At 42.3% G+C, this 10,775-nt stretch overlaps 1 pseudogene; it reads right to left on the reverse strand.

The window, feature by feature from the left end:
- Positions 1 to 4,367: 4,367 nt before the first annotated feature.
- LOC123001687 (methylosome subunit pICln-like) lies at positions 4,368 to 10,062 on the reverse strand (annotated as a pseudogene).
- Between the last annotated feature and the right edge of the window lie 713 nt (positions 10,063 to 10,775).

Below are 10,775 nucleotides of genomic sequence, written 5' to 3' on the forward strand. Positions count from 1 at the left end.
CTCCCTTCGAGTAAAATTTTTTTTATGTTTGTTCAGTAGGGACATGAATGAATTGTTATTTTCACTTAAGTCCCAAGGAGACTCATAAAAATTCCACTCTGAAAAGTAAGGGATGGCAGTATTAATCGCAAAGTGGAATGCAAGGAAGGGGCATTAAATAAAACTAAAATGGTTGTTGAGTACATATATTGAGGAACATATTCTGGAGTCAATTTGAGAAAATTTCTAAACCTCCTGATGGTCATCTATAAATTCCAGCTATCTGTAGTGGACCCCAGGATAAGAAATTCTAATCTGAATGATTTAAGTTTATCTATCTGGCCACAGTTCTTTGCTCTTTCCCTATATCTGTGCACTTTGCAATGTGACTTTGCAGGTCCTCTTATTATTAAGTGACCTCTTGAACTTGGGCTGACTTTGAGACTTCTTTAGCCAATAGAATGTGCCAGAAGTGACAGTCTGCAGTTTTCAGCCTAGGCCTTGTGTGCTTCCTCTTTCTGTCTTAGACTTCTGCTTCTGCCATGTCAACAAGGCCAGGCTGAGCTGCTGGAGGATGAGCCCCCAGCTTGCAGCCAACCAACTACTAGACATACAAGAGAGCACAGCCTACATCAGCACAGCTCTCTACCTAACCAAAAACTGATTATAGAAGCATGAATAAATCCAGCTGAGACGATAAAAAACCACCACAACTGACCTATAGATTCATGAAGAGTACTAAGTTCTTATGGTATAAGCCACTGAGATTTGAGGTGGTTTGTTATATAATAATAGCTGTGATAAATATTTCAAACTTTGTACCCTACTTATCTGTATCAGATGGCTTTGATTTACAAATCAATTTATAAAATTGATTCCAGGCTTATCACAAAGAAGACCTCAGTAGATTCTCCCAAATAACGATTATATAGACCACTTTTAAAAATACTACTGCCTTAAAACTAGAGATTTGTTCTTTTTAAGAAAATTTAAACATAATCTTCTTGGTAATGGAACACTCCTAACTCTTTGTTCTTTGAAAAGAAAAAAAAAAATTCCTGAAATGGACAGATCCTGTGAGTCCTATCAAGAAATACAAATGAAAAAATAGGTATGAGAAAGAGGCATAAAGCATGCAGAGAAAATGAAGAATCCTGCGTAGGAATGTGCTCAATCATCCTGTTGCCCACTTGGTTGACCTGGAACTACATTTCCCAGAATCTCCCTTTCTATATGGTTCTGGGTTAGAAATGGCCAAAAGCTGAACTTGAGTAATATTCAAGAATGGAAATGATGCCCTTGTAATCATTTTGGCATCCTGACAGCTATCACAGTGGTATAAGACACCACACTAGTGCAGCAACCTTCCAATCCCAACACCTTATAAGACTAATGTAAACAAAAGCAAATTATTAGAGAATATTAGATAGCTCGAAGGATTTCTAAGAGGGCCTAAGAACCAAGATTTTAAAGCTACATGCAACCAGGATGATCCAGCCACAAAAAAACTCCCTCTACCACAACAGGACTGTTCTAGTAGAAAGACCACCCATGATTCTATGGACTCAATACCAGGATCCATTGTAGCTGCTCTAAAAGGGCCAGATGTCTGTGCACTGTGCTTTCTAGAATATGTACTCTCTGTCTTTGACCACCTCCTCACATGTTCTCTTTCTTTTCTCTCATGGGTATAAATGATTGGCAGGAAATGTCATATGACTTGAACGATTACCCAACATTTGCAGCAACATGGAGGGGACTGGAGGAGATTATGCTAAGTGAAATAAGTCAAGCAGAGAAAGACAATTATCATATGGTTTCACTCATTTATGGAACATAAGAAATAGCAGAAAGATCGGTAGGAGAAGGAAGGGAAGAATGATGGGGGGGTAAACAGAAGGGGGAATGAACCACGAGAGACTATAGGCTCTGGGAAACAAACTGAGGGCTTCAGAGGGGAGGGGGTTGGGGGAATGGGATAGGCTGGTGATGGGTATTAAGGAGGGCATGTATTGCATGGTGCACTGGGTGTTAGAGGCAAACAATGAATCATGGAACACTGCATCAAAAACTAATGATGTACTGTATGGTGACTAACATAACATAATAAAAAAAAAAAAGAAAGAAAAGAAAAGTACTTTTCATTTTCTGTTCTCTTAAAGCATGTCCCTGTCCTCCAGCCAGAGACTACCATGAACACAGCCATAGCTGAACAAGGTGGGTTTTCCTAACTTGTTGCAGTGAGGGAGAACACACATCCTAGGGAACCATGGGGACCCCTGAACAAGAGGGTGTTAGATAGAACCTATTATAGGATTTGGCCTTTGGTTGGGTGATTTGTGGAGGATCCAAGGAACCAAAGATTCACTCTAGGTAGGATGCCATCTGAAAGTGTGTGTGGGGAGATTTTATGATTGAATATCTCAGTAAATAACTAATTTTTATATATAGGCAAACTAGAGTGAGAAAAAAGGTATCATTGAATTACCAGTCACTTATTTTAGACAAGAGGGGGTATGTTTGGTATTTTGTGGGTGGCACAATGACCTTATTTTTGTCTATGTTTAGACAAAATTATGGTGTGGTGTTACTTTATATCATTTAATCATGGTCTCAGAGTGACCTTGTCTAAGCTGGTATTCTGTGAGATGGTTTATGTCCAGCAGGAGAACAACATAGCTTAGTGTTGAATGCCTGGCCAGCTTCTGAATGTCAAAGGCTGCTCATTTCTTTCTCAAGTGCAATCTAGAATGGGACTGAAGTGGCTGTTGAGTAAGCAAATTTACTATGTTTGCCCCAGGTATCATCTACTTAATGGTGAAACTCTGGTGTTTCCCACCAAAGTCAAGTACAAGTCTAATATGCCCGCTATCCATAGCCATTTAATATTTCCTAGAAGTTGAGTGAAAGCAGTAAGACAAAATGAAATAGAAAAATTTTCAGAAAGGAGGAGAAAAATTATTACTTGCATATAATTGCCTACCTGGGAATCCAAGAAAATCAACCCCAAAATTATTGGAAGTAAGAAGTTTAATAAGGCAGTTGATTACAAAATCAGTATACACAATCAACGCTTATCTTTTAAATCAACAATCATCAGTTGGAAAACACAATTTAAAAAAGGTGTTAAGATAGACACTAAAATAGACAATATCTAGGAATAAACTTGACATAAGAAAAGTATGCAGAACCCATATAAATAAAACTAAAACTTCACTGGGAGACGTGAAGACTTAAATAAATGGTAGGGCACAGCACATTCTCGGATGGCATAACTCAATAATTCTGCCATTTCAATTCTAATAAAAATGTCAAAAGTATTTTTTTAACTAGACAATATAATTCTAAGGTCACCTGGGAAGATTAATAAAAGGCTGAAGAATTTTTGGAAGATTGAAGGGTGACTTACACCGCTAGAAAGAAAGATTTATTATCAAAGTAGCATGATTCTTTTTTTTTTTTTTTAAAGATTTTATTTATTTATTTGACAGAGACAGCCAGCGAGAGAGGGAACACAAGCAGGGGGAGTGGGGGAGGAAGAAGCAGGCTCCTAGCAGAGAAGCCTGATGTGGGGCTCGATCCCAGAATGCTGGGATGACGCCCTGAGCCGAAGGCAGACGCTTAACAACTGTGCCACCCAGGCGCCCCCAAAGTAGCCTGATTCTTGTGTAAGAACGAAAGTAGCGCCCCAAACAGGCTCAAGTCTATACATTTGGTATAGGATAAAGGTGGGAATTAAATGTTCCTTTGCTTCTGCTTCAGATATAGAAAGCCATTAAGCACATCGCTCCTGCCCTACTAATGAGGAAATGACAGATAAACTGCAACATCATGACTTTTGCTGAGCCCGGGAGGAAGATGAGGGTGCGAGGCCACCAAGTCAGCCAATTCAGAAGAGACACAAGTCCCTCTGAGGTGAGTTGGGCTTCACAGCCTCTACGCTCCCGCGGAGCCCAGGAGGCCGAGGCACCCCACTCTCCAGGGGGGCAAGAAAGCAGTGAAATGGAACCCTATCAAAACCCACCTGTATGTCAGTGTGCACGCCGGAGTAGCTGAGGTAGCCAAGGAGTTCACACTCAGCGGAAAACTCCTCCCCACAGACTTCTACCAGCTGCTCCCAGGTAGTCCTGGCGGCCGGAGACGGGCTCTTCTCCAGCGCGCCACGGAGGTGCAGGCAGGCGAGAGGCAAGTCATGGTTGTTGGGGACAAAAATGCCGTGTGTGTCCCTGGATTCTTCTCTTGGAGGAATCAAAAGCCTTAAGCTCCCAGGGGTGGGAAGCAAACTCACTTGTTCACAGGACACGAAGTGAAGTGGGGTATGAGGCCCTGCCCACTTCACTGGACAATTCTCCCTGGAATGTGGACTAAAGCTTCAAGTCTCTGGGGCGGTGAAGTCTCTTACTCCCGGGGCAGACAGAGATGCAGAGCTCAGTAGATGCATGAAGGCATTTGATAAAATTGAACATCCATTTGTGATTAAAAAACCTCTCAGCAAACTAAAACTTACTCAGTCTGATAAAGGACATCTACCAAAGCCCTATAGCTACCATCATCCTTAATGGTGAAAGACTGAACCTATAAATCGTGATCCATCCATACAACAGGATACTACTCAGCAGTAAAAAGGATGAATTACTGATGCAAGCAACAGCACGGGTGAATCTCAGAAGCATCATGCTAAGTGAAAGAAGTCAGGCTCAAAAGACTCCGTACTGTGTGCTCATGTGAGGTTGACCATCAGGAAGAGGCGAAACTGTAGGGACAGCAAACAGATGAGTGGCTGCCAGGGGCTGGCGCGTGGGAGTGGGGGACTGACTGCAAAAGGGCACAAGTGAACTTTGTGGGATGACAGAAATCCTCCATCTCTATGTCCTGCTTGTGGTGGTGACGACACAACTGTATATGTTTGTCAACATTCATAGAACTATACTCATAAAAGGATGAATTCCTCCCAAGAAACCTGTCTTTTAAAAACCTGGTTCAGGAAGAAAGTATTGTGCTATGTGCAGTGCCTCAATAATGAATGAGCCACCTGAAGAAGAATAACTTTTGATTTCTCACATCATAAAATAAGATAAATTCTAAATAGATTATAGGTATGAATGAAAAAATCAACCATTAATATGCAGGAAATATAGTTTGATGAATACATAGGAGACAGAGCAACAAGGAAGCGAAGACCTTAACGTAGTGATTATACGCAGGATAGTGATTGCCAAGAGGTAAGGGGAGTGTGTCCTTGAGAAAGGACCGGCTGCAGGAATCTCTTTGTCTCTCCCTTCCCCCTTTCCTCTTCCCCTTCCCTCCCTCCCCCTCCCCCTCCATCTCAATAATACAGACGACAGTTACATGGATGGTTGTCTTATGATTAGTTATCCCTGTGCAGTCTTCTGTACGTGTGCCATATTTTATAACAGAAAAAAAAGGTAAAATTGAGGTCCAAATGTAATTTTTTACATTTTACACACAGAGGATTTAGGCACAGAGAGGCCAAATCTATTGAAGATTAATTTCTCCCATCTCCTAGTCTGATTTCTGTACTCTCAGTCCAATGCTCTGCTAGCCAAAGCAGCCACATAGCTTAGCACAAGTTAACAGACTCTGAATCTTATAAACCAAGGCCAGTTTAAAAGGACCTAGGTTACAGATATGAGATGTTTAATAAAAAATGAACAAATGGCAAAATCTGTGTTGGAATGGCGAAAGTCTTTTAAACATCAAAATAAAGGCAGAAGCCATAAAGGAAGAGATCAATAGATTCAACTACTCTCACATTAAAAATGACATAGAAATTTTGAAGTATCAAAGCAAAATCAAAAGACAATATGCAATTGGGGAAAATATTTTTTTTAAAAAGATTTATTTATTTATTTATTTGACAGAGATAGCCAGCCAGCGAGAGAGGGAACACAAGCAGGGGCAGTGGGAGAGGAAGAAGCAGGCTCCCAGCAGAGGAGCCCGATGCGGGGCTCGATCCCGGAACGCTGGGATGACGCCCTGAGCCGAAGGCAGACGCCTAACGACTGTGCCACTCAGGCGCCCCGGGGAAAATGTTTTTAAAATACATGGAAGATAACAGGTTAACATTCTTGAAATCCAAAGAGCCCTTAAAATCAATAAGACCAATATCCCAAAAGCAGAATAGGCAAGGAATACAGATAGGCTATTTTTAAGGGAAGAACTACATATTTTTAATAAACATTTAAAAATATTCATCCTCTCTAGTAATCAAGTAGTTGCACACTAAAAGTGTGCACTTGTCACACTTTCAGTTGTCTAGGATTAGAAAGAATGGAAACATCTAGTATTGAGAAGCTTGAGAGAAGAGAGCACTCTGAAGCATCTGGTAGGAGAGCAGTTCAGCAACAAGAGCCTCAAAAATTTCATGTTCCTTGATTTAACCAGTTATGCTCAAAGATATTTACAATAGTGATAATTGGAAGTGACCCAAGACATTCCAGTGACAGGGAACTGGCTCGGTTATGTTACTTTTTTTTTGGTATTTTCTAGGCAAAATGGCACCTCTGTGTGACTTGGAAAAGTCTCCTCTTGCCCCGGGGAGATCTCACCCCATGCTTGTCCCCCGGCTTGTGCAGGAAGCAGCTTGTACATTGGATACCGTGGCTCTGATAACGCACAGGGCCATGCTATGCTATATAGCCATTAAAACACATAATTTTGCATAATTATGTTTGAATAATTTGAATTGTGTTTGACTAATTTTGAATGACATAAAGATATGTTCACCCTGTGCTATTAATCACATAAAATGTATGAAGTGCAAAGAGTAGTTTCTGGAATGTAATAAAAGCTATTATTTAATTTAATTAATTTATTTTTATAGAAAACCTAGATTTATTTGTTGAACTATTACGAAGGCAAAACAATGATCATCTGAAGTACTCTGAGGACTTCATCCCAATTTCACTTGTTGATATGGAAACTGACCTAAGAGCTTAGACATTGAAGGCTATAACCTTAGAGGCTGTAACAAAACAGACTGGTGAGACATGGTGGAAGGAGTCAAAGCTAGTCAGAAGCACTTGTGTCAGTGGTAATATATGTGGCTGGGATGTTTCCCCAAGAGGCTCCCTAAAGATGCCAGAGTGAATTTATCTGGGTCCCAAAGACCCAGACCCCTGTGGAGAATGAGCAGAGACCAAGATTTCTCTGAGATCTCTTTGTCTTTCCTTTTAAGGGGCGGGGGTTCCTTAGGCTCTAAAGGGGTGTATCTTAGACTCAGCCTCCCTCCTTCCCGTCCAGTCTACCTAGACCTTCAAGCGCCTGTGCATTCTCAGCACACGAGCCTGCCGGGTTACAGAGGGCGCATAGAGCTAAGGCAGGGACGGTCGGCCCCCTGAGAGGGGACCTAGACACAGAAAGTTTGGGGTAGCTGATAAACTACAAATACCCTCTTGGTTAAGTTAATTTGGCTTTATGAATCAAGGTCATGGTTTCTTCTGCTCGTGACAACTTTTCGTCTCAATATAGTCTGTCTCAAAAAAGGTCGGGTTCAGGTAAGTTTTGGAGAAGGAAAAGACTTTCATTGACATCCACTCCGCAGTAGAAGGGGCACCAAGTTCTTTCCTACGTTTGCACGTGGAACCCCGCAGCAGCATCAGTCATTCTCAGTGGTCAGCATCTGCACCCTCAAACCGGCCAGCAACGGTCGGTGTAGGACCTTCCTCCCTGCCGTCTTCATAACCTCTTACTGACCCTTCTGTCCGGACTCCAGCCGTGACCTACTGGCCGCTCACGCACTGAGAGAGCCTTCCTTCTCATCTTGCCGGTGTGGCTTGGCCTTCTGCTGTGAAGTGGGATGGCCCTTCCTCATCGGTGTAAAATGTAGGGAGGCCTCCCTGGCCTCGTTCAGGTGCTTCCACATCCTATTCTTCTCCGTGGTCATCATCTGAATCTGCACCCGCAGGAGCCGGATGCAAAGCCTGAACGTGGCCTCCCAAGCTCATGTACCACCAGGCACAAATCTAAGTTCAGCAGTGATCATCACTGTCTTCTTCTGCAGCAACAGATTCCTGTGTTCTCCAAATCCAGCATTCACCAGAACATACGAAGGCTCTCAGGCATAGGCATTTTAGGTCCCTGGACACTGCGTGCAAACTAATGGTGGGGTATTCCAGGGACAGTCCTAATCCAGAGCCATCTAACCAAGACAGGCAGCTCAGCGATGCCAAGGGTGCCAGTGCCAGGCCCTGGCCGTTCAGCACAGGCTCGGTATCTGGCTGCTGCCTCAGCCAACCCAGTTCTGGCGAAACTTCTGAGGAAGCTCACAGCTGCTCCCCTCGTCCTGCCTGGCAAGAGCTATTATTTTAAAGGTAAGTTTTTAAGTGTGTATGCAAGCCCACCTTAACAAAGAAGTAATATATGCACAGAAAGAAAACAAGAAAAAAATTAGAAGGACATATACCAAGAATTTAAGAGTATTACATCAGGCTGATAAGATTAGAGGCAACTGTTATTTTTACTTTTTGTGTTTTTCTGTACTTTTGATATTTTCTAGGTGGCATATATATTGTTTAGGTAATTAGAAAAAAACCCAGTTAAATCCAAAATAAATCTCATTTAAAGGGTTGAGCAGAACCAGGTCAACAATACAGCTTACCCAGGAGAAATGTGTGTTTTGGCTACTTTCATTACTTTGAGTTTTCACATAAAAGATTAAGGAGAGAAAAATCGGTGGAGAGCAACTGTTTAGAATGATGTTTAGTGATAGTGGTGGAAATGAGCACATCAGAATGTGGAAGCGAGAGGAGCCTGTGTGACACGGGCCATCCATGTGCAGGTTGTAACCTGAGCAAAACTGTCTTCTGACCCAGCCCTGCTCCTCACAGATGTTCGGGGTCCAAAGAAAGCTTGGCACGGGTCAGAGAACAGATGGAGAACATGGTGGGAAGCCCCTGTGCCCTCCGCCCAGTGATTAAGGGGGAAGATGAGAGAGGAGTCTTTTTGGAGTTCATGCTTAAGCCTAAATTAACTTTATAACGTGGCTAGTTCCTTCTTTGTATCTGAGTTCCTCATTCTGAGAAGGTGTGGGGTGCAAAGTCAGAATGTTAAATGTGGCATGGTTCCTTTTCCCTTAAGCCACTGGTGTTAAGTACCAGTGTTAATGGAGAAGAGAAAGCCCACAGGCTGAGTGAAAGAATCAGATGTCTGTGTCCTTAAAACTGAGCTTAATATTTATCCCTTCCCCTCTCTACCTCCTTCTCTAATATTTTCCTGCATGGTTGCAGTCCTCCAGTGACCCCTCACAGAACAAAGTTTAAACTCTTCATCTTAGCACAAAAGACCTGATTTTCATTCTAGCATCTTCCCACGTCACCACATCCTCCAACCATACCAAACTAGCTTTAGTTCTCTTAAACATGTACGGCATGTTATCTCATGTCTCTGGGCACTTACAGACTTACTAATATTATTAAATGCCTGCTGTGTGCCAGGCCCTGTGCTAAAGGTGTTAGCCTCTGCCTCATGCCAATCCTATCTTGTCTCTAGTTTATAAATGAGAAACCTGAGGTTCAAAGACAGTAGATAATTTGCCTAGAATCACACAGTAAGTGGCGGTGTCAGAACTTGAACCCCGATTTTAACTGCTTTATTGGGCTATGATTGACCTACAAAAAGCTGTAGATATTTAGTTTATACAACCTCTTGTGTTTGGAGATAAGTATACATCTGTGAAACTATTATTACTGTCAGTGCCATAAACTTATCCATCACCTTCAAAAGTTTCCTTCTGTGGGACGCCTGGATGGCTCAGTCGGTTAAGCGTCTGCTGTGGGCTCAGGTCTCATGATCCCAGGGTCCTGAGATTGAGTCCCACATTGGGCTCCTTGCTCAGCAGGGAGCCTGCTTCTCCCTCTGCCTGCTGCTCCCTCTGCTTGTGCTTTCACTCTCTCTTTCTCCCATACTCTCTCTCTGGCAAATAAATAAATAAAATCTAAAAATAAAAAAATAAAAAAAATAAAAATTTCCCGCCCCTAGAACCCAGCTTTGACTCCAAAACTTGATTTTTTAAAAAAAATTCTGGTAAAATAGATACAACATGAAACTTACCACTTCAGCCATGTTTAAGTGTATGCTTCTGCGGCATTAGGTCCACTTACATTGTGCAACCATTCATTTCCATCATCACCATCCATTTCCAGAACTTTTCATGTTCCCTACCTGAAACTGTGTTCCCATTAAACACCAACTCCCCAGTTCTCCCTCCTCCCAGCTCCTGGAAACCACCCTTCTACTTTCTGTCTATGAATTGGGCCGCTCTGTGTATCTCATGGAAGTGGAATCATACGATATTTGTCTTTTTTGGTGCTGGGCTTATTTAATTTAGCATAATGTCTTCAAAGTTCATCGATGCTCTAGCATGTGCCAGAATTTCTTTCCTTTCTAAGGCTGAGTACTATCCTGTTGTGTGTGTATCTTGCATTTTGTTTATCTGCTCCCCCAGCAGCGGACACTTGGGTTGCTTCCATTGGCTCTTGTGACGACTGCTGTGAACATGGGCGTACAAATATCTGTTTGAACTCTTGCTTGCACTTCTTTTGAGTATTTATACAGAAGTGAAATTACTGGCTCACCTGGAAATTCTGTGTTTCATGACATGGGCAGGGTTGAAGATTGTAGGCCAGTCATTTTGTAGACTCTCCCTCAGTTTGGTTAGACTCAGGCGCTGGCTTGGGCTGGAAGGTCACAGATACCATGTTTTATTGTATCACACCCCACCGGGTGGCACACGACGTCTGTTTGGCTACTGGTATTTTTTTTCTTTTTTAAAGATT

This window comes from Ursus arctos, unplaced genomic scaffold (assembly GCF_023065955.2).
Source record: "Ursus arctos isolate Adak ecotype North America unplaced genomic scaffold, UrsArc2.0 scaffold_15, whole genome shotgun sequence".
NCBI lineage: Eukaryota > Metazoa > Chordata > Mammalia > Carnivora > Ursidae > Ursus > Ursus arctos.